This window comes from Schistocerca serialis, chromosome 5 (genome assembly GCF_023864345.2).
Source record: "Schistocerca serialis cubense isolate TAMUIC-IGC-003099 chromosome 5, iqSchSeri2.2, whole genome shotgun sequence".
In the NCBI taxonomy this organism is placed as follows: Eukaryota; Metazoa; Arthropoda; class Insecta; order Orthoptera; family Acrididae; genus Schistocerca; species Schistocerca serialis.
The window spans coordinates 760,860,675-760,886,720 of NC_064642.1; the positions used below are offsets into that span (position 1 = coordinate 760,860,675).

At 38.5% G+C, this 26,046-nt stretch overlaps 1 long non-coding RNA gene across 1 annotated transcript in view; it reads right to left on the bottom strand.

Moving 5' to 3' along the window:
• The window catches only part of LOC126480775 (uncharacterized), a 159,417-nt gene that overhangs the window by 24,883 nt on the left and 108,488 nt on the right, over positions 1-26,046 (bottom strand). The window contains exon 2 of the long non-coding RNA XR_007587465.1: positions 19,991-20,158. This is a non-coding gene — a long non-coding RNA (uncharacterized LOC126480775). The remainder of the gene's footprint in view (positions 1-19,990; positions 20,159-26,046) is intronic.

Below are 26,046 nucleotides of genomic sequence, written 5' to 3' on the forward strand. Positions count from 1 at the left end.
GTGCAGAGCTAGTTGGCATATAAACTTGTACTACTGTAGTAGGCGTGGGCTTCGTGTCTATCTTGGCCACAATAATGCGATCACTATGCTGTTTGTAGTAGCTTACCTGCACTCCTATTTTTTTATTCATTATTAAACCGACTCCTGCATTACTTCTATTTGATTTTGTATTTACAACCCTGTATTCGCCAGACCAAAAGTGTTGTTCCACCTGCCAGCGAACTTCACTAATTCCTACTATATCTAACTTTAACCTATCCATTTCCCTTTTTAAATTTTCTTTCCTACCTGCTCGATTAAGGGGTCTGACATTCCACGCTCCGATCTGTAGAATGCCAGTTTTCTTTCTCCTGATAACGACGTCCTCCTGAGTAGTCTCTGCCCAGAGATCCGAATGGGGAACTATTTTGCCTCCGGAATATTTAACCCAAGAGGACACCATCATCATTTGACCATACAGTAAAGCTGCATGCCCTCGGGAAAAAATATGTAATCTAGTGTAAATAGTACAGTGTGTTGCAAATATGAAGATTTTATCATTCTTTGGGAACTAATCCTGGATGAAGTGCGAATGCAGAGCTTTATGTGTCACTTAACAGATTGTAGTGCTCACTAAAAGGTATGATGGAAGAGTCGCTCCTCACATAGCCCTCTCCATCTGGTATGGTTTGCATCTAAATGTTTCTGGTAAGAAGTTACTTTCACAAATATTTTCCAGAAGCATTCTTTTATTTATTTATCTGTTTATTTATTTTTCACCCATATTATCACATTCATGATATTGGGACTTATCAAAGTACAAATCAGTATAAAGTATTATATATTTACATCATGTACAAAATCTTATCATTTCTATCAACACAGCTTTATAACAAAAACATTAATCCGCTTAATTAGATTATAAAATTATATATGTATATACAGATAAAATTAAAGATAGCAAAATGTCTTGGTTGATTTTACTAAAACTATTAAATACCAGTACTTTAGTTAAATAGGCATAGTAACATATGGCACAAAAGTTATGTGCACAATTAGATACATACGTTGATGAAAGAAGTTTAGTTTTATCTAGGAATACATTGATAATTATGAATTTTTGTTTAGAAAGATTATGAGGCAGACCTACAGATTTGAGCAGAATCCAGGTAGTCATTAATGCTGTAGGAGCTGTTGTTTATTAACAGATCTTTTGTTCTTTTAAAATGTTTTACTGTTTGGTATTTTTTTAATGTTATCAGGCAATGTGCTATAGAGAATGTTTGGTTTGTAAACAACACAGTCCTGATACATTGATTTTCTGTGTACATCCCTATGATAGTCATCCCTATTCCTTATTTGATAACTGTGGACCTCACTGTTCGAATCTGAAACTTGATGGTTTTTAATGAAGCAGATACTTTAAAATATGAATATAAATGGTAAGGTCATGATTTTTAATAACTTAAAGATACCTCTACATGATTCTCTGTTAGCAACAACTCTTATTAATCTTACAGCTTTCTTTTCACATTTAAAGACTGCTTTGCAAAAGAGGTATTTCATCAGAATATGATACCATACCTCAGTAGACTATGCATGTATGCATAATAAGCACTTAACAATTTTTCAGTATTGCAGCAATCTTTAAGCATTCTTAATATGTAACAGTATTTGCTTAATTCTTTGTTAAGCAACTCTACATGTTTTTACCATCTTAGATGATCATCTACCCACAACCCTAAAAATTTTATGTGATTCCTTTGCTGAATTTGGCTGTTTGATAATGTGAACTTTACATTGGTCCTATTTTTGTTCCTTATATAGTTGACGTTAATCCACACAGTTTTCTTGTTATTGACAACTGGACAGTTATCTTTACACTATTTTTCAGCCACTTTTGCTGTTCTGCCAAGTTTTTGCTGCATCTCATAATCATACTTCCCTTTTATAAAGAAGTTAGTATCATCAGCAAATAATAAAGTATCAGCTGTTGAAAACTGCTGTGTTAGGTCATTAATAAAAATGAAGAATAACAATGGTCCTAATACCAAGCCCTGGGTCACCCCATAATAAACTGTTTTATGTTCAGAATTGTTCACATTACCACCCTGAGAAATTTGCACTCTTTGTTACCTATCAGTTAAATATGACTTGAACCACTCATAGAAAACACCACGAACATCATAATTATATAAGTTTAACAGTAGTAGGTTAGGATTTATAAGACCAAACACTTTGGAAAGGTTCAAAAAACAACCCACAGATCAGTTCTTGTCCTCAATAGCATTGTAAAAAAAAATAGGAAATTGAAGAGAGCTGTTTGCATAGAATTGCCTTTTCTGAAACCATTCTGTGCATTTATAAGAATTTTATTTTTGTTTGGGAAGTCTAGCAATCTGTCATATATTATTATTTCAATTATTTTCAAAAATGCAATTAATAATGATAGTGGTCTGAAATTTTTAATGTCAAACTTGTCACTACTTTTACAAACTGGTATTACTGTTGACTGCTTAAGTTTACTTGGGAACACACCAGTCTCAAAGGAGTCACTGATTATGTCCACAAGTACTATATTTAATAATTTTGTCAGGGATACCATCAAATCCACAGGTCACTTCACTCTTTAGTTTACCGACAGCAGTTTGTGCTTCTTTGGGTATTATGGGGGTTTGGGTATAGTGTCCTTTCATTTACTGGAGTTATTACCTTTTGTCTTTGGATTATATTTACTTGTGATCAAGTTTTGGGCTACATTAATATAATGATCATTAAATACGTTTGCTATAGAAGTGGATCATCAATAATTTCATTTCTGTGTTTTATGGCGATTTTCTTACTTGCATGATCATGTTTGCCTGTATGTGGTTTCAAGGTAATTTTTTACTTTGCACACTATATAACATGCTAAGACTTTCTGATGACTCTTTGAATTCATTTGTTATCCATGAGTTTGATTTTTTATTTATTTTCTTTCTCTTCAGACAAAATGAAATATTATAACATTATGTATGAATCATTGTGCTTCTTTTTTGCAGCAATTATAGCTTCACTGTGCTTTTTTTCTATAACACTTTACATGTGGTTTCATTGTAATATTTTACTTTGCACACTATATAACATTCTAAGACTTTCTGATGACTCTTTGAATTCATTTGTTATCCATGAGTTTGATTTTTTATTTATTTTCTTTCTCTTCAGACAAAATGAAATATTATAGCAGTATTTATAACGTGACAAGAATTTGTTGAATTTTATATCCACAGAAATATTGGTATCCATGTTCCAGTTTACATTTTTTAACATGAGATAAAGACCCTAAAGCTGTCATCATCTTCTGTGAATATATCTCTTGTTGTCACTTTTCTCATGAGGTTTCTTTAAAGTCTATTTAACTGCTTGATGATCAGAGAAACCTGTATCCAATACCTCAGATTTGAAGCCACATTTTGATTTATCAATGAATATTTGGTCAATAGTACTTTCACTTTTGCTGCCGTATCTGGGGGTACTTTCTGCACATACATCCATATTGTATGTTTTTAGTAGATTAACGTCCGCCCCAGTAGCTGAGTGGTCAGCGTGACGGATTGCCGTCCTCTGGGCCCGGGTTCGATTCCCGGCTGGGTCGGAGATTTTCTCCGCTCGGGGACTGGGTGTTGTGTTGTGTTCATCATCATTTCATCCCCATCCGGCGTGCAGGTCGCCCAATGTGGCGCCGAATGTAATAAGACCTGCGATATGGCGGCCGGACCTGCCCCGCGAGGGGCCTCCCGGCCAATGACGCCAAACGCTCATTTCATTTCCAGTAGATTAACCAGTTTCTGTCCTTTTTGCAGTTGTCCATGAAATTATCATTGAAATTCCCAAACATAGTTATGTATTTTGACCAACTATTTAGACAGTTCAGAAGATTTTTTAAACTTCCAGAGAACGATTCAGAATTGCCAGATGGGGACCTATATATACATGCAATTATAATTTTACTATCTGTTAGTTCACATGAACAATATTCGAAATCTTTTTCAATACAGTAAACATTTTTAAACCTAATTTCCATTGATTTAATACCTGTTCCTACACATATACATATTCTACTCCCTCTGTATGTTTCCCTGCAAAAGGTGCTGATCAACGGGGAGTCTGAAATCCCGGCTGCACATTTTTGTATTTCTTGCAGTCAGTGTTCAGTTACACACAAGATTGAAATCTCCTTCAATGTATCACTCAAAATGACCTCTAGCTCATATAACTTACTGGTTAAGCCCTGTACATTATGATATAGGAGAATTAATGAATTATTCAGTTCTATGAGAGGTACATTTCTTACCTGGTTAATTCTTCTTTGTAACCAGAATACTCTGTGATTTCTGATTATTTCAATGCTCTTTTTAGGGTAAATGTTTCCGAAAGACAGAGCTATTAATTAACTTCAGACATAGTTCCAACAATAATTGGAGAAACAAGAGAGAGTAGCTTGGACAGTGCAAGGTTAACAATAGTAATATATTTTGACTTTTCGAATAAAATGTGAGGAGCTCATTCAGCAAGAAAACAACATAATAGAACATCACCTAGTAGCCATAGGAACTGAACAGATGCACCTTGAAAGATAGAAGTTAGTATCACATTACTGAAGGTGCAATACAAGGGAAGGGGGAGTGGCTATATACACAAAAAGTGAAATAAAGTCCCAGGCCATAGATCTAACAGAATGTTGCATTGAATGTTTATCTGAGTCCTCTACCTTAGAAATGGGCTTTGAACCATACAACACAGCAGCCCTAATTAATAAATATGAGATAGAATTTTTGATCTGTACTTACATTAAGGAGATGAAATGTTTAGTATTGCCAATAGATGCACAAAAAAGTGATGTCATTGTCCTAGCTTTTTGAACTATCAGCTCTTTCCTTGCAGAGGACAGAGGAGTAGACTGAATGACATTAAAAAATAAATCTAGATCCTATGAGAAGAAGGACCCTCCTGTAGAGCCAATGAGCAGAGACAAAGATGAAAGGGAAAAGTGTTAGAGTGAGTAGGAAGTCAGAGATGATACAGTGGTAAGCACTCCGTCAGCTTCAGTTCAGAGATGATAAGGGCAGAGTGAGGAGTAAAGATAGATTAGGGGGAAGAGAAATGAATAATGAAATTAAAATCTAGGACAGCAGAAAGAAAACATCATTCTTCTGCAACAACTTATCTCCATTTCCCAAGCCAAATTCTCCTTGTCATTTTCCAAATCCAAAGCCACCTTACTTGACATTTGTGGGAAATCGAATGGGTTGTAGCCCAAGGAAACACACTCAATACTGTAAGACTCGATATATTTTGTATATACGTCTACATAATAGCAAGCCACACAGTGAAATGAATAAGCAATATGGCGTGGGCCGTTAGGTTAAAGAGTCAAAGATATTGCAGTGGTGGAGATATGTTGTTTGTACTTGTCAAGGCCATGTTGATCCCCATCTCACTGGAACCCACATCCAAAATGCCGCCCACATAGAACCAACAAATAAGCAACAATACCTACATTTGGCAGCTGCTACCGCTTCCACATTTCAGGCATCTGCAGCAAACATATCTACTTGAATCCTTCAACACCAACACTAACAATCTCTCCCTGACTTTCTTCTCACATGACTACTACACAAATCTTATTCACAAACAAAACTGCCAGGTAGAATCTTCTTCTCCTCATGTGACTAATGCAGTTCTCACTTCCATGAAACTCAGAAGCACCCTCCTTGTCACCCTTGTCACCACTCAGGACTCAATACATTACTTCTTCAAACCTGTAAGTTTCTCGAATCAAGCCCTGATATGAGATCCTGACCCCCATGATATGTTCTCCACAGTGCTCACTGTCACCTCCCATCACCCTCCTAATCTCTGTAACACCCAATCAAATCATATGGCATTCCCAAACTGTGTGAAAGATATGATGTTTCTCAACTGTGTTGAATCCACTACACAGATTTTTATGTAGGAATGACCACCACTAAACAGGCCGAGGGCTTCAATGGGCTTCGAAGAACTGTCAGCCTTTGGACATGCAGTACCCAGTGGACAAAAACAATCTCTACAGGATGAGTCGAGGGACCTCAGTGCCTGCTTTTCCACATGGGCTATTTGGATTCTCCACCTGACACTTATTTCCCTGAATGCTAGAAATGGGAACTTGCCATTCAAAAACATCTCTTCACATCCTAGCACACTCCTGTGTTTAATCTCCACTAACACATTCCTTCTCCCATCCACCCCTCCCCCCTTTTTTCCACTATACACATTTTTCCATTGTCATTTCCCACCTTCCCCTCTTTCTGACTTTTTCATGCTTTTCTAGTTCTTATCTATATGTTTATTTCCCTTTCCTGTGATCTATCTTTCCTTCTCACTCTGTCTGCACCTGGTAGCTGAGTGGTCAGTGCGACAGAGTGTCAATCCTAAGGGCCCGGGGTTCATTTCTCTGCTCAGGAACTGGGTGATGCATTGTCCTAATCATCATCATTTCATCCCCATCTACATGCAAGTCGCCGAAGTGGCATCAGATAGAAAGACTTCCACCTGGCGAACGGTCTACTCGATGGGAGGACCTAGTCACACGACTTCTCACTCTGCCCTTATTGTCCCTGGATTGAAGCTGATGCAGTACTTACCAGTGTACCACCTCTGACCTCATACTCTCTCTGATGCACCCCCTTAATAACTGTTTACCCAACATCAATCCTCACTACATGTGGATCCCTCTCATCCTGGGGTCTGACAGACCTACATTCCCTTTTTAATGGTCCCCAGTCCATCCCTCTCTCCTCCCCAAAGGAGGGACTAATACTTCAGAATGCTAGGATAATGTCTTCACTTTTACGTGTATCTGTTGGTGATGCTAAAGGCTTTACCTTGTTGTTATGGAGATTTCAATAGAGATTTCATCCAAGGGAGTTCTGCTCAAGGACACCTAGAGTTCCTGATGTCTACTTTGGTCTAACAGCCACAGCAACATCCACAACAAGAATAGAAGGACATAGTACAAAAATGATTGAGAATTCATTTCTAAATACAATTGCCTTCAATGAAATTGATATGATCCCCACAATATATGGTTTATCTGATCATGATGGTCAAAAAAGAGCAATAAAGCATCACCATCAATTAGTTTCAACTAAGAAAGGAGCGATTTGCAGAGTGTAGATGTAGAAATAGATGTAGGGCAGACATCAGATGAGAAATTTAATTCTTTCCTAAAACTATTTTCATAATATTATGAACCAACTTTTCCTTTCAACAGGTCAGGGACATTTATGGTGGAAACTGGGAAGAAGAATGGCTAACATCTGGGATCAAAATATTTAATGGTGCAAAGGACTAGCCCAAAACAAGACTCTAAAATGCACTACTAGAAGTATCACAAAATTCCCCAGCTTGTCATCAAAAGACAAAAAGTATGTACTATGCACAAAAAATTATGACAATAATGGAAATTTTTGGGTAGCGCTATAAGTAAAATACAGGAAAGGTGACAACTCACCATAGTGGATTGAAGTGTGGGACACAGAAGCAGATAATAGAAAACAGCATTCACACTAGCTCTTTTTCTGCAAAAAGTACACTCATTCACACACAATGATCTATTGCAGTATCAGAAAGATAACAGAAATCATTATGTCACTAAATGTAGCAACTCATCTGGCTATGTGAGATCCCAGTCAAAGTATTAAAATCTTGTGCTGAATTTGTAGTGCTACCCTTTAATAACTATTGTAAACAGTCAATGAGTTAGGGTGTGTTTCATGAAAGTCCACGTTTTGTGGTAGTAACTTTCATTTATAAAAGTGAAAATAAGTGAATGACTTCAAATTATAGACTACTCACCTTCCTCATCAAATTATAAATTTTTTTTGAGAAGGTAGCTGAACTATCTTTCCAAGAATAATTTGTTAATAACAGCTCAGTTTGGCTTATGTAAAGACTTCTCTAGTGAGAAGGCAGACAAGCTCACGAATTCAATTCTACTACAACTAAACAATGAAACTTACCCTATTGGCATTTTCTATGATATTGCTAATTCTGTCAGCAGAAACTAAAATAGCATGTCATCAAAGATCTTTCTCTTACAAAGATGGAGTCACATTGTGACAATAGGAAACGAAGCAAAATATTTGTGGATGATACATCAGGAATAATGTTAGTTCAGAATGGAGAAACATTAAATAGAGTGTGCATCAAGATTTGATTTTTTCCCGTTTCTTCCCCCCCTCCCCCACACCTTTCCCCTGCCCTCCGCCTAACCTGTAGCGCTTCACTGTCTGCCATCCCCACCATACTATCCCTCCCCTGCCCCGCCCCAGCCTTCTCCTTACCCTCGCCCTTGCCACTCCCATGATGCACTGTGTGCCTATTGCTGACGCAGACCATTGACCGAAGCTTTACATGTGAAAGTCTTTTTGTTGTGCCCATCTGCCACTCAGCATCTCCACTATATGGTGAGTAGCAACTTTCCTTCTCATAATATTATGTTCTTTGTGTATATACAGTGTGACAACTATTGAACTACACAAAATAAAATTGTCATAACTTCTGAACAGTTTGCATTAGGACGTTCAAACTACACAGTTGGCTGCAGGGCATGATGGGAATTAGTATGCACACACAAGGTCTGGTTTAGCGACAAAGCCGACTTTCATTTGGATGGGTTCATCAATAAGCAAAATTGGTGCGTTTGGGGGACTGAGAATCCACATTTCACAATCAAGTAGTCTGTTCACCCTCAACAGGTGATTGTGTGGTGTGCAATGTCCAGTCACGGAATAAGTAGTGCAATATTCCTTGATAGCATTGTGACTACCAAACAGTAAGTGAAGGTTTCGGAAGATGATTTCATCCCATTACCCAAAGTAACCCTGATTTTGTCAAGATGTGGTTCATGTAAGATGGAGCTCAACCCCTTCAAAGGAGGAGCTTGTTTGATGTCCTGGAGGGGCAGTTTGGGAACTGCATTCTGGCTTTGGTGTACCCAGAGGCCACTGGCATGGGTCTTGATTGGCCGCCATATTCTCTGGATCTCAACACAGGTGACTCCTTTTTGTGGGTCTATATTAAAGACAAGACGTAAAGCAGTAACCCCAAAACCATTGCTGAGTTGAAAACACCCATTCAGGAGATTATTAACAGCATCGACGTTCGAACACTTCAGCGGGTCAGGCAGAATTTTGCTATTTGTCTGCGTCACATCATCACCAATGATGGCAGGCATATTGAACATGTAAGAATGTAAATCCAAATATCTCTAATGATGGTTACAAATTGAATAAAGTGTGCACACTGTAGTTTGCAACTAATTTATGTTTTTTTTCATATAGTTCAATAATTGTTACCCTGTGAATGACCTACTTGGGATAATGGAGGATTCTTAAAAAAGAGTAATGCTTGTTGATGACACATGTACACTCTAAGACAAAGTAAATGACACACATGAAGAAATTATTGGAACAAGATGGAAATCAGTAGATGTAATGTAGATTACAATTTCAGAAAAACTGGATGATTTACTCAACAGAAATGCTTCATAAAGTGGGAAAGTCAACAGTGCACCTCTGGCCCTTATGCAAGCAATTATTTGGCTAGGCATTGATTCATACTGTTTTTGGGTGTTCTCCTGACGGTATTGGGCCAAATTCTGTCCAACAGGTGCACCACATCGTTAAAATACCAAGCTGGTTGGACGGCCCTGCCCATAATGCTCCAAGCATTCTGAGTTAGGGAGAGATTCAGCAACCTTGCTGGCCAAGATAGGGTTTGGCAAGCATGAAGACAAGCTCCAGAAAGTCTTGCCGGCTGTGGGTGGGCATTATCCTGCTGCAGCGTAAGCCCAGTATGTCTTGCCATGAGGGACAACAAAACAGTGCATAGAATGTCATTGACATACCACTGTGCTGTAAGGGTGTCATGGATGACAACCAAAGGGATCCTGCTATGAAATGAAGTGGAACCCCTGAATACCACTCCATGTTGTTGGGCCCTGCAGTGGATGAGAGTCAGGTTGGGCCCTGCAGTGGATGAGAGTCAGGTTTGTATACGACTCCTGTCTGGGGCATCTCCAGACAAGTCTTCACTGGTCAGTGGGACTCAGTTCAAAGTGGGACTCACCTCTTGCAGACAAATCTACTCCAGTCAAAGAGATACCAGACTGAAGACGTATCTGGAGATGCACTGGACAGCAGTGGGATTCTGACCCGACTGTCGCCCACCATACAACCTAACAACTATGCGTACTGATCTCGGGTGCTCTTTGGTTGTCATCCACAGCACCCATACACCACAGTTGTATGTTGTTGACATTCAATGCCCTGTTATGTTGGACTTCATAGAAAGCCAGCCTGGGCTTACATTTCAGCAAGACAATGGCTGCTTGAACAAGATGAGAGTTTCTACTGCTTGTCTTTGTGTTTGCCACACCCAACCTTACCACCAATGTCACCAGATCTCTTCCCGGTTGGGAATATTTGGAGCTTTATGGTCAGGGCCCCTTCAACCAGCTCTGTATTTTAACGATCTGATGCGCCTACTGGATAGAATTTGGCACGACACCCCTAAGGAGAACATCCAACAACTCTCTAAATCAATGCCAAGACGAATAACTACTTACATAATGACCAGAGGGGGACCAATGCATTATTGACTCGATCAATTTGTGAAGACCTTTCCCTTGAATAAATCATCTAGTTTTTTCTGAAATTGTAATAAATTGTTTGTCTATGCATGCACATCACCTCTATCGATTTCTGCCCCATTTGGATAATTCCTTCGTACTGTATTGTTCTTTTTGTCTTAGTGTGTTTATTGGTAATGCTCTCAAACACATCCATAATAGACACAGCCAGGCGGATAATGGAACATGTTTGCAACTGGATCATAATCAACCCTTCACAAAAATCTCTGGTTAGCAACGTCAACAACCGTCAGCTTTCCTGTAGTTCTCAGAAAAAATAGCCAACTTAGTATCAGTTCATCACTAAATTGTGTTGCCGTGTGGTTGCGGCATCAATACGACCCTGCGCAGTGTGTTGGGAAGCGAGTGGGGCAACAATATACTAAACCTTTGAAGAAAAACTGAGTAAAATGACAACACTCAACATAGTAAATACCGCACAGTGTATTTTTGATAGTAATGCTGTTGAAGTGCGCGTCATTTATGTTGGCGGCCGAGTTTAGGTTCGTTCTGCGCATCTGACGTCACAAAACACAGTCAGCCAATGAACAGAGAACGACGTTGCCAGATCTCGACTGCAGTGCAGAGCATGGACGAGTGTCTTCAGGTTTAGAAACGTTCAGTCATAAATAAAGTAATAGAGCAAAAGCAATGTCTTGATAGCAGACTTTCTTTTATACTGCTTTTTCGCAATAAAGAACAGCGGTAATTGTTTATTTCCTATTGTACTTCGACGAAGCGTGAGTAATTCATAGTTATACCAACAGTGTTTGTCAGTATTTTGCGTGACATGTTAAGAGTCCTCATGGCTGGCTATAGGCGGACGAGCCGCGATATCGTAACGGTTAAGATGTTTGACTTCTATGTGAAAGGTTATGAGTTCAAACCTTGAGTGGTGCTTAATATTTTCATTATTTAAAAACAATATCGAAGTGCCTTACTTCAAGAATTAAATTTGTTTGAATGCAATTTTTTGACATTTCTAGTGCTTTGTCTCTTCATTAACCCTTTCGCTGCTGCAGACACGTGCTCCCCGCATTCCGCGCTGTGCGCGATTTTGTCATCACTGCACTGCTCGCCTGTGCAGACACGTGGTGTTCCCACTGCTTTGACACGCTTATCATTCGATTTCACAAAAACTATTTGGGCCAAAAATTTGATTTTTACACGTCTTCTTGACTGATACCTTCCCCCCGTAAATGACTTAATTTTGTTTCGATGTTCAACGCAGTTATTATGCAGCATTAAATGTAGTAAACCATTGCACGAAATTTTGAAGAGTTTGCAGAGGTAAAAGTCCATAGCGTATACTTTCCGTATGGTCGATTTTAGTTGCCACAATGTTGAGAATGAAATGTGGACAAGATACCTAAATTTCATACAAAATTTACTGTATAACAATATCTCATTTAATTTAAGAACCACATAGGTGTCGTATGTAATATTGAGAAATATTCCGTCTTTCGCGACTGTAATAAAAGTTTTATTTACACCGGACGCGTTTGGCTTTATTTTAAAGCACTTCAATCAATGAAAGGTATGGCACATACACAATGGTACTCATGTTCTCTTTCTTGTTTTTGTTCCACAGTCGCAGTTTTACCAATGGTACTGAAATATATTCCTCTTCTGCAACTGTAATAAGCGACTTATTTAGACCAGACGCGTTTTTCTCTTCTGAAGCATCTGCAGTGGACAGTATTTTGTCTCCTCCATTGCCAAGTCACCTTTCGTAGTTTTGTGCTGCGGTAACACAATATTCAACGTTTGTGTTGGCTGATCAGTGTTTTAGCAAATAAATAATGTTTGTGTGTGCCACACACAAAAATTATATTTGACATAGCTCAGAGCACTTCACTGACAGACGGTATATTCAAGTCCTAATGTTTTGTAAGTCCACAGTTTTGTTTAATGTGTTTTGTCTACTTCCTTTTGATTGATTGAAGTGCTTTAAAATAAAGCCAAACGTGCTCAGTGTAAATAAAACTCTTGTTACAGTCGCGAAAGACGGAATATTTCTCAATATTACATACGACACCTATGTGGTACTTAAATGAGATATTGTTATACAGTAAATTTTATATGAAATTTAAGTATCTTGTCCACATATCATTCTCAACATTGTGGCAACTAAAATCGACCATAAGGAAAGTATACTCTATGGACTTTTACCTCTGCAAACTCTTCAAAATTTCGTGCAATGGTTTACTATATTTAATGCTGCATAATAACTGCGTTGAACATCGAAACAAAATTAAGTCATTTATGGGGGGAAGGTATCAGTCAAGAAGATGTGTAAAAATCTAATTTTTGGGCCAAATAATTTTTTTGGAATCGAATGATAAGAGTGTCAAAGCAGTCGGAACACGATGTGTCTGCACAGGCGAGCAGTGCAGTGACAAAATCGCGTACAGCGCGGAATGCAGGGAGCACGTCTTTGTAGCAGCGAAAGGGTTAATGCGGCCGTGGTGGCTTTACTTCATAAACTGCGCGCTCCCCCCTAAACGTAAGCTTGCGAACTATGCTATACTATGGCTCTGCTTCTATTGGCGCGTGCGTCGTGTGCAACTGGCAACGCAGCAATCTCCCGCGTCTGGGCGGGCATGCGCAAGCCGCCAAGATAAAAGAATTCAACTATAGTACCTCACAATTTGAAATTCATGAATCAATCTTTAAAGATCTTGGAATTGTAGAATTTGATATATTAGGTATTCAGTTGGATTTCATTCAAGATACTGTGTTCGTCAAATTTAAAGATGCTGAAAGTTGTGACAAACTCTTGACTGCAGGTGGCAATATATGAAATTCAAGCAGCACCTTCGCGGATTGGCCAGTAAAGTTGCTGTAGAGCATGCAGATTATCAAACCAAATGAAATGATAGCGTGATACCTTAAACAGTATAGCACCATTTTCAAAACTGAAAATGATAAATGGTCTGGCACTTTTCGATATCAAATCGACAGTGGTGTAAGAAACGTTTGGATGGAATTAAAAAGACACATTCTGTCTTACTCATTAATTGCGAAAATTGAGTGTTTATAACATATAGTGGGCAACCGGAGACATTTTCCATTTGTTATTCTACTGACCACTTGTGTATTAGTTGTACTAGGAGAGTACCGCTGCAACCGCCTGTGTGACCGTACGGTTCTAGGTGCTTCAGTCCGGAAACGCGCTGCTGTCACGGTCGCAGGTTCGAATCCTGCCTCGGGCATGGCTGTGTGTGTGTCCTTAGTTTAGTTAGGTTTAAGTTGTTCTCAGCTAGGGGATTGATGGCCTCAGATGTTAAGTCCCATAGTGCTTAGATCCATTTGTACTGCTGCAGCTCCCCACGGAAAGAAATGATACACTACTGGCCATTCAAAGCTGGATGGGCAGCTGTACCTGTACACGCCATCCAAGCTCTGTTTGACTCAATGCCCAGGCGTATCAAGGCCGTTATTACGGCCAGAGGTGGTTGTTCTGGGTATTGTTTTCTCAGGATCCATGCACCCAAACTGCGTGAAAATGTAATCACATGTCAGTTCTAGTATAATATATTTGTCCAATGAATACCCATTTATCATCTGCATTTCTTCTTGGTGTAGCAATTTTAATGGCCAGTAGTGTATTGTGGGCAACACTGTCACAAGTCACTGTTAGTAGCAGATTAAGTAAGAAAACGCCGATGACAAAATCAGATCAGTCAGACAAGGTTGTCCGTTATCTATGGTGTTCCATGCAATAGCATTAGATCCTTTCCTCCGTACCATACATGGTGAATGTCAAAGAATTTCAATAGGATGTGAAAGGGTCACATCAGAGCTTACACTGATGACTTGGATATTTTTATGGAAAATTCACGAGATGTTGACACTTTACGTAACAGTTTGCCACCGTAGCTGAGTGGACAGCGCGCCGGCTTGTCATGCCAGGAGGCCCGGGTTCGATTGCCGGCTGGGCGATTACCGCAGCACAACTCGAAAATCGTGTAGGAAAATTTAGCGATGAAAGTAATACCAGAAGGCGCCAGATCGACTTGGCACAAAATGATAAACCGGAAAATAGCGGCCAACTTCAAGCCTTACTCCATCCAATTAAAACCGTCTACCGCATGTTGGAATTGGAGGACACAATTGAACATCGTTTTGAGTGCTTGAAATTTGTCATGATGTGACAGACACACAGCAAGGGACATGATTCGACTGATCAATAGGATGGACATACGCAGTATAAAGGTTTCTAATGCCATGATACCGGAATGGAAACTGTTTCGTAGAGCAAATTGACTTGCAATAATCTGGATCATGGCACACACAATTCATATAATTTTGTGACTTAAATTAACGGACAACTTACAGTATCTGGCATACTTACGGGATGAATATGAGGAAGTAACTCATCATCCTAAATACAGGCTTACATTACACGCATTTTCTCAATATTCCAATGTGTAAAGCTTATGATAATATTTTGACATGAAACCTCACACAAGAAAAAAGAAGTGTAGAGTGGATTCTACAAAAGGTTCATATAAGAAATAACTCAGTGGACAATTCTTGCAGATTTCAATACAAACGACTACAATGTGAATGTCTTGTAATGTATATAACTTTTCTAAAATGAGTTTGTATTTTGTTGTTATGTGAAATTGTTAAATGGTAAATAAATGTCTTAACAAAAAAAGAATTTGGTTGTCAACCACGGCACACTTATAGCACAGTGACATGCTGAAGCCCCCAATGTGTTGCTCTTCATAGAAAGACACGCTGGCTAGAGATTTCAGCATGAAAATGCTCGTTGGTTCAAGGCAAAAGTTTCTGTTGCTTGTTTTCATGCTTACTTGGCCAGCAGGGTCCACAAATATGTCCCCAGTTGAGAATGCTTGGAGCATTATGGTCTGAAACATCCAGCCAGTTCAATATTTTGACGATCTACATATTGAAAGTTGCTTCTGCGCATTGATTACTCTTTTGTTACGTTCAAAAATTTTGTATTAATTTACTACTGACGATTTAATACAGTTTTGTTACTTTTTTTACTACTGACGATTTAATAAAGTTTTGTTACTTTAGCAACCTTCCCCTTTCAAATAGCTCTAAGCACTATGGGACTTAATATCTGATGTCATCAGTCCCCTAGACTTAGAACTACTTAAACCTAAATATCCTAAGGACATCAAACACATCCATGCCCGAGGCAGGATTCGAACCTGCGACCGCAGCAGCAGCTCGGTTCCATGCTGAAGTGCCTAGAACCGCTCGGTCACAGCGGCCGACTCCTTCCCCTTTCCATCCTTTCCTTTACTCACTTGCATGAATTTCATCACACCTTTGTTTACCTTTCTCTGGGGTAAGTGTGTGACATTTATCATATTATCAATTACAGAAGTTTTACATCTCTCACGTTCTTAACATCAACACTGTCTCCTTACTTTGCTTCGGGAGTCATTTCGTTTCCACTGTCAACAGAAGAAATTTGTCCTACTTCTGTTAACTCAGCCTGACAAGAATTAACAACAACAACTTACATCTGATTGTCACAATGGTTTTCGGTTTTGTTTTCTCTGTATGACATATAACGGAAAGCATCTAATTTATATTCCAAATTCTCTTTTACATTTTCTATTTTCTTCTCTAAGCAGACTTGCATTGGATCTCGGTCATTATTCACATCCTTCAAATCTTATTTTAAGTTACTAATGTTAATGTCACTGTGGTCCAGTTTTGCTTTTAATTTCGAATATAAGCTATCAATATCATTTATAATGCCACCACCTAGTTGTTTAAAATGTTTCATACAACAATTTGCTAGCAACTTACGTTTACTCTCAAGAGTCGATTCTTATCTAATTAGAACATGACAGTATGATTTAAACTCATCATTCATTGCATCATTCTGAATTTTTCAATCACTTGTTTTATCTACAGCTACAGAACACATAATTGAAAAATGTCATTCTTAAAGTATCTTCATTGTTGGATACTATTCAACCCCATTGATCTTTTGTATCCCATCTCAGGCTGCAGAATTTACATCCGGACTAACAGCTGGTTCCTCATTGTTGACGCCTGTCCAATATGGTGTCAATCTCCTTGTTTTACTATTGGCTAAACTCTATCCAAATATGGCGGCCGCGTTCTTGATTTTTCGTTGGTTGATGCTTAACATGCCACCACGCTACTTAGTTTCATACAAGTACAGTTTCATCTCCAAATATCGAAACTCCAGTTTCCTTATAAATATACCCTCTGCAGTTTGTCCAGATGTTCATGTCTCTTTTGTCATGCTTCACATGCTTACTTTTCCTTCATAATACTTACTTGACACTGTCACCATATTTTTAGTGCCACTTTTAAAGAATTTTTTACTTGTGAGTTCTTACTGCCAGTGCAAAGATAAGATTAATCCCCACCTGGAAAGGTACCTGTGATTTACTGGTGGCCATCAATAGCTAGGCGCTGAGTGTCCATCGTCTTGCTGTAATCTCATTTTATAACAAGTTTTTAAATAATGAACAGAACACAGCATTAAGTTAATCTGACTGGTTTTTACATTCATGCTCACTCAAGACAACATGATGACTAGGATTGTCTACAAAATTTGATAGAATGTTAATCACAGATGCTTCCAACGAATTACAAAACGTTCTGACAGTGGCAATAAGATTACAGTGCACTTTCACAAGTGAATTCTGACTGATGAATATCGAAAAATTTGCTTTGATTACATAGACATTGAAAATATTGAATTTTCTGATAACTGAAAGCAGCACACAGATGTTCATGTTCTTAAATGCCGTCCATGGGCCCTTACATTTAGAACTATATATATTGGCGAACTCTTACATTGAGACATGAACTCAGTGACAGGCAGGTCAGACTTTTACACACAGATGTTGTCATGAACATTTTCAGGCATGGCTTGCTGGCTTATTATTGGTGGAGTATTTGTGGACATGAGTACGGGTAATTAGTGAAATCAGTAATTACCCACTACTTTTTTTAATGATACAAGGATAAAACTGAGTAGCGATGTCATTCTACCAAATGAAGTAATTAATTTTGTTTAACTGCATGTTAAATAACTGAAAGTAATAAAGTTTAAAGTACTATTTAATTAATACAATAGGTGAGAAAACATATATGGGGTTCCCCAAGACTCATTGACTGGTTTGCTACAAGTGACCTCACCCTTAATTTAAAAAGATACAACATATTTAGTTCTGTGCATCTGGGGGTACTACACAAATGACATATATGTAACACATGGTGAGGAAATAATAAATAGGGTGAAAACTACAAAACCCTTAGGTGTTCATGTTGATGAGAATCTAAACTGGAAAAAGCACATTTTTGCACCTCCTAAAACAATTAAGTCCAGCCACATTTGTATCTAAAATCATTACAAATCTTGGGGAGAGAAAAACCAGTAACTTGACATATTTCACATATTTTTTCAACATTGTCATATGGAATAATCTTCTGGGGTAACTCATCTTTCAGAAAGAAAGTCTTCATTGCTCAGAAACATGCTGTAAGAATAATGTGTAGCACTCATTCACGATCATCTTGTAAACATCTGTTTAGAGAGTTGGGCATTCTGACTACTGCTTTGCAGTATATTTATTCCCTCGTGAAGTTTGTTGTGACATTCATTACTCCACATGAAGGTTGTCTTTAGCATGAAAAGGTGTGCACAACGCTGCAACAAAGATTTTTGATCACTTACTCAGTGATATCAAAATGTTTGACAGACAGCAGAATTTGAAAACAAACTGGGAAAATTTGTCCTTGTCAACTCCTATTCTGTAGAAGAATTTCTATTATTGTAACGTGCAAAATGTGGTGGGTAGGAACTACTAACTCACATTTGCGTATATTTTTCTTAAAAAAATAAAAAAGACAACAACTTAGAAATGTTCAGCATGTAACCATATGTACAAATTAATTTGTGATGTGAATTTAAAGTGACTCATTCCACATCATTATGATTTATCGTGCAAAGTGCTCCACGGAACATGAAACTAACTAACCGAATTTCATGTTAATTTTTCAGGTCTCAATTCTTCTGATTTTATTAATTTATTAGTTAGTGCATTAATCAATTGTATTATATGGCTCAGAGGAACTAGAGCAACAGAAGTATAACATCAGTTCTGAGACATAAAAGTTAAAAAACTGGAAGTATTTTTAGGTGGGTGAAAACTTTTAGTTATGAATAACATTTCAGTTAACAACTTTTTAGAATAGACAAACTGCATCTTGGAAAGAATGAAATTATGTTATGAAATCAGCTAGGTTTTCATGAATACCCAATTATTTGCTCACAACATTTTTATGATCACCTGGCAAGTGGACATAGTCAGTTACAGATTTCTCTTAGCAGAAAGTTTTCTGTGAAATGAAATGGGTTGGCTGAATCAGCATAGTTCAAATAAACTGCTGGATCATAAGTCTCAATGGAATAGTACCTAAATCAGAATTTCAACATTTTAATAGACATGCTGTCGTAACTGACATTATAGGCAACAAGGAAAAAACAACTTATCTAAGAAGTAGAAAGGTAGCAGATGGAATAATTCCACTTTGCTACATTTCAAAGAGCCACTATCCCGGGGTAGTGCCAGATGTCATTTGCATTGATAAACTTTGTTTCCAAGTTGCCCAGACTGTTATTCCTTGTAACCCAAATGGGAATGTCCACCGTATGAGGACGAGAGTAGCAAGTGTTTACATAGAGATCACGTTTTAGAAGTATGCCACAGCATGACAAGCACTGGACGACTGACCCAGCCACTGCACATTAATAACATTTCATGCTGTGATAAGGTGCTGAACCATGTAAAATTTTGTGACATGCATCAGAGCAAGATATTCCAGTGACTTCTTGTTTCGATACTGGTGCATCAGTCTCAGTTATAAACCAGTCTTCATATTTTACTGTTGACATTGCCTCACTTAGTGATATCCAATTCTCCTCCCGTGCTATTCCTACTCAAGGTTCCAACATGCTCATTCTGAGTGGTTGGGTCAGGAAGAGGACCCTCTTCTTTATCCCACTCAGAAGTATTTTTCCAACTTAGCAAACTTGCATCAAATATTTACTGAATGGTTTTGCCCCACATCTCTTCAGTCAGCGGTGTCTCTTTGAGATCAGTGTTAACACACTTAAATCCTGAATGTAGTTATCCGGATGGTTCAAAAGTTCCTGAATCCTAAAGATTTATGGCCACGAAGTCCCACCCTTTTGCAGTATTCGATATTCACATGCGCACCAGAAAGCAAGCTACTGCACATAGTGCAGGCACCACCTACCTCACTAGTGGTGTCAGGAGTGGTGGTCCAGGGCACTGTACAGATAATGGCTTAGCTTGACTGCATGCCCTCTGTGGGTAACCTGTCTATCCATAGTTTGTACTGCAACTGACCCTTCATTAGGTGTGAAATACCCAGAATAGACTGCCAGTCCACCCCTTAAAGCACCTGAAATCAAAACAAACAAGCATTTTTCCAAGACAAAATTTTCTCCCCTGCCAATGCACATAACCATGCTCTACTGCCATTAAACTGGTAGGGAGCTAGGATCTGGGACTAGTACGTCCTGAACGAAAGTAAAACAATATTAGAAGTAAAATTATTTGTTTATTTGTCCCAGATGGCTATTATTTAATTAAAAAAGCATGTGATATTGGTTTATCACAGAGGCTAGGCTTGAGAACAAATTGTTAGGCTCTGAGAAATACCCAGGAAATACACAGGAAAATTTTCCAAATCCAAAGCCACCTTACTTGACATTTGTGGGAATTCAATTGAGTTGTAGCCCAAGGAAACACACTTAATTCTGAAAGACTCAATATATTTCATATCAGTAAGTACAAACATCCACATTACAGCAAGTCACACGGTAAACTGAATAAGCAATATGACATGGTCCGTTAGGTTAAAGAGTCAAAGATTTTGCAATGGTGGAGATGTGTTGTTTGTACTTGTAAATGCCATACATTGATCCCCACCTCACTGGAACCCACATCCAAAATGCCATCCACATAAAACACAGGAAATTATACCTATACCCCGTATGCCTGTGAAGATATAGAATACACAGTGGTTTTAGAAAATACCAAAATTTAAAAAAAAGAAATTATATATGTCGTTGAAAAGCCAGCAGAAGAAATCCTCATCTCACTAGTCTGGACAAAGAGTGGAACAAGGAAGACTTTGAATTAGTGTACATATCTGTGAGGCAGACTTTTGCACCAAATAGTCTCAACCAACAGATAGAAAAATTAGTACTGAAATTCTAAAATTTGAGTTACTTCCCTGTGAAGTGGCCGAAAGGAATTGCTCTTTCACTGATATGAATATAAAGTAATGTGTACATCTGCGAAACAGACTTTGGCACAAATAAACCTCAGTTACTTGAAAGACAGAATTTAAAAGTTCACACAGACCAAAACAAAATCATTACCTTACATAGCCAGCTGTGAAACAACCAAAGGGAGATGTCCGTTTCATTAATATGCTTGATCATAGTAGGCAGCGAATTTAAAGTAATGTTCAGATCTGTGAAGCTGACTGAGAGGTTTACCTTGCACTTTTATGAGCTATGAAATCTGAGGCAAGTTGAGGGCCTGAAGCATACAAACTAGACAAACACAGTAATGACTCAGTTTTGGACAACCTCTCAGACAGTTCCTCAACACAAATTCGAAAATACATACATAGAGTACAAAATAAGTTTATACAGCAACTGAACACAACAGAAAGAATTAGGGAATACAGCTGAGTCGATTTGGTCCACTAGTGTCAGATAAAAAAATAAAAATTGAAAGACTCTTTAAAATACGGGAGACACCAGACCCTAAAACATAAATTAAAAACACATACAGTTCATGAAACTGATACCCTCTTGTAGTTAATAACCTAGGCAATACATTGCTTAGCAATCAATTCATTTGGCATATGTAACTATTAAGTGAGAGTTAACTTTGCCTAGATACTACTAGCCTCAATTTTCTGCTTGTAATGAATGGCCAAGTAGCAAAAGTATTGATTTCATTGTATTCTTTCAGTTCAGACAGATACTTTGCTTGCAGTTTGCTCTTAAAGTTTTCTGCTTACACCATCAGTTAAACCAGTTCCTTGATTACACTTAATAATCAATTTAAGTGCAAACATCTCACAAAACTTAATCAAAATCAGTCTTTCACAGGTGCCTTTCAACTTCCTGGTGGGCATTTAATCCCTTAATTTTATTGATTTTTGGGCAAGTCCAAATGATAATTTCCTTGATGCAAAATCTTGACGATTATATAAACACTTGTGCCTAAAATTTTTAAATGAACACATCTCCATTTGACTGGTACAGTCAAATGATGGTATGTTCATTTAAAAATTACTGTATCGCTGTTGTTCAGCAACATCAAAAGCTGTTTGTGCATAAAACCTGTCATTTACAATTTGTTTTCTGAAGAAGCGAATATTTTGGGTGAGTTTTCAACAGAATGCCTTCCCCCATTGGGTATCTTTGAATTTGCCATAATCTTATATCATAGTAGTTTTTTCTCAAGTGTTTTGCTCAATGAGTGCAACTAAGGTTTCTCTTACCTTTCCTTCCCCAGAACATTTTTGTCTTCGCAGACATGGAAGCAGATTGATTCATTCTTTCTTCTATTTTGTCTGCATATTAGCTCAGCTGGGGTAAATTGTGTGGTGCACAGTGAAAATTGTTTACTATATGTTCAAATAAGTTCAAATAACTTTAAATATTCTATCCAATGTGTATGTTGATTATGGGCATATGTTCATGTGAACCAGTTACATTCACGGAAATGTGTATGTTGATTATGGGCATATGTTCATGTGAACCAGTTACATTCACGGAAATTACGTCCTGTGGGATTGCTCCTGGTGAAATTGCGATATTAGTATCTGTTTAACTTCATATTCATGTAGGAATGTTTTCTATGTTTGAGGAGTGAAGTTGAATGCAGTGTCGAACAGTAAGGTGGCAGCGTACCAACTGTTGGGATATAATCGTTTACTGTTCTTTTAATGATTGGACCCACTGCAGCAGACTTCGTAGAATATTGTGTAACATACTTCATTTGCCTGACCTCATTAGTGACTGTCGCTCTCTTGGTGCATGGGATGGTGTATGTATTCTGACCGTATATTCCATAGAGTAAACTTGCAAAAGTCTGTTTTCAAATACCTGTTCATACTTTAACACTGATGCTTTTAATTCTGTCTGTTGCAAAGAGGCATCAGTAGTAGATGCTGTAATCTATCTATCTTTTGATTGACCTTCAACACTCCCAAGCTGACTACTTTGTGAAGGTGTACTTGTGATATATGTTGTCTTTGTCTTGAGAAATTTCTACCTTTAAGCCCTGCCATGTTGTTCCATTGTTTTTACCATTACGATCTTCTGGCTGTCGATGTTTAGAAACTATTTTGATGAAGAGAAGTCAAGCACTGCATCATTCTCTCTTAGGAAATCAATGCCAAAAATCCATTCTACAATTAACCTACTTACTATTAGGAATGCGTATTTTATAACTCCATTTTTTATTTATGCTTCCACCTGCATTTGCATTTTGACATTTCGTGAATCTTGTTAAATACATTGGATGACGTAACATTCACCACACCACCTCTGTCTAAAACAGTCTTGGTTGGTATCTTTCCTACAATAGCGTGTACAGTGGTTTGGACAATCTCTTCACTATGGTCACAGATTTGAGATGGTCGGTAGTTAATTTTCCCTGGTGCCCATGTCACTGTTACAATATAATAAATTTAGCAGATTACACGCTTTGCCATCGGCCCAAAGCATTGTTTACTGTTTGTGGTCATATTCAATTTATCGTATTTGATGTTGTGGGGTAGGACTCTTCTGTTACCCTAACAATAATTACGGTGGCTTTCTGTGCTCGCCAGTTAGCATTAACAGTACAGTTTGGTACTAAAATTTCTTGTAAGTGTGATTTGTTTACATTCCAGTGATTGTGTTTCTTACAGTCATGGCATTATCCCAACCGAATACGATGGTAACCAATTTGGTATTTGTTACCTATTTTAATAAGATTTGAGGAGCCGTATTTACTACGCCGAGCTTGATGTAACGGATGCATCGTCGGCTGCATCACAGGACTGATACAATAGATAGTCTTTTGACATGCCACGACTGTAAAATTTCATGTGTGGCAGAAAGAAATGAGCCGTGCTGCTATTGTTATTGCTATTTTTGCTAGGTGCGAACACCTGCAACTGTTTGTCTTCAAAAGGCAAGTGATGATCCCCTATCAACTTTTTTAAAAAAAACTGATGTTTGAAATTTTTACGAAGATTATGATGTACTCTACTAATTAAGCTCAGAAAAATAATTACTCAAAGTGAATCAGATGGAAGTGTATGTGCTTTGAATGGTGATAGTATTAGTGATTCTGAACAAAAAAACGTTATACAAACATATCTACTGTTCTTAACAACTTCAGAGCAAACTAATTAAAACAGTGGGGAACAGGACAAGAGCAAGTGAAAGAAATTGAAATTCATTTTTCAGCCTTTGTAGACAGCTGCTGTGCTCCTGATCAGAGTTGATTCATACAGTTCTTTACTTTAGCACATGCATGAAAAATATGGAAATAATTCCTCCTTTATGTCCACTCTGTGCTTATAGACTTCACTCTTAAGCAAACACCACAAACAGTAATCTAATGGAATAAGATTGGCTGACTTTGGTGGCCAAGAAATGACTCTACCATGACTTATCCAACCCCCAGAACAAGTTTCAGTGAGACGCTGCATCACTGGCTGTACAGGGTATGCAGGAGTTCCATCGAGCTAAAAGTACGTACAACATCATGTTGTAGAAGCCATATCCTACAAATATTCTGGCAACACATTTTGAATGAAATCAGGGTACTGTACTCCATTAAGAAGGTGATCTAAAACAACTGGACCAATGAGTTGGTCATCAATAATACTGGTACTGCACCACACGTTGACTGAGAAATGGTCAGTAATGGCAGTACTACATAGCCTAATGTCGATCTGGTTGTATTTGCTTGTGAGCGCTGGAAAGGGGACGCAACTGATGCCTGTGATTTTCAGACAGTTATATGTTGGATACGGTTAAAGAAAGTACACATGTCCATATGAATTCCTTTCTCAGAATCACCAGTACTGTCACCCCTCAGAGCATGTGTCTTTTCTCCTAACTCACCATCTATCTTTGTCTTCAGGCAAAGATGTTTTGCAGTGTGAATCTTGGTACACAGGGCTGTTACCTGTGTCAGTAACTAAAATACTGGTGACGCGGCACGCTATAGGTGCATGCACTGCCTAAGTGTGCCTCAGCTTACTTGCAGGCAGATGCAGCTAGTATAAGCTACTTGCCACACATTCTGAGCATCCACTACAGTGCTGCACACATAAGAAGGTGGTTGGAGAGGTGATGCACAGTGGCAAAGAGCAGTGTACCATGTGACTATCCATCCGATACACTGAGGTGACAGAAGTCATGGGACAGCGATACACACATATACAGGTGGCAGCAGTATCGCGTACACAAGGTATAAAAGGGCAGTGCATCGGCAGAGTTGCCGTTTGTACTCTGTACCACTGGAATTAACAGACTGAACACAGAATGGTAGTTGGAGCTAGATGCATGGGACATCCCATTTGGGAAATGGTTTGGGGATCCAACATTCCGTTATCCATAGTGCCAAGAGTGTGTTGAGAATAACACTCTCAGGCATTTCCTCTCACCACAGAGAACACTTTGGTCAGTGGCTCTGGCTTGACGACCGAGAGCAGCGTGTAGTTTGTCAGTGCAAACAGTCAAGCAATACTGCAGAAATGAAAGTGGCATGTATGACGAAAGTAGCCGTTAGGACAGAGGGTGAAATTTGGCGTTAATGGGCTGTGGCAGCAGAAGACCAATATGAGTGCCTTTGCTAACACCACGACTTCACCTACAGTGCCTCTCCTGGTTTCATGTTCATATTGGTTGGATCCTAGACGACATAAGAATTGTGGCCTGGACAGCTGAGTGTCAATGTCACTTGGCAAGAGCTCATGGTAAGTTTCGAGTGTGACGCAGACACCATTAGGCCATTGACCCTGGTAGTCAACAAGGCACTGTGCAACCTGGTGGTGGCCCCATAACGATGTAGGTGGTGTTGACATGGAATGGACTGATATTCTGAGTTTTTGGCTACTCGGAGAACATTTTCAGTTATTTGTGGACTTCATGTTCCCAAACAACGCTGGAATTTTTATGGACGACAACGCAGCAAAATGTCATGGGGCCAAAATTCAATACAATTGGTTTTGAGAAGATTCTGGACAATTCGAGGGACCGG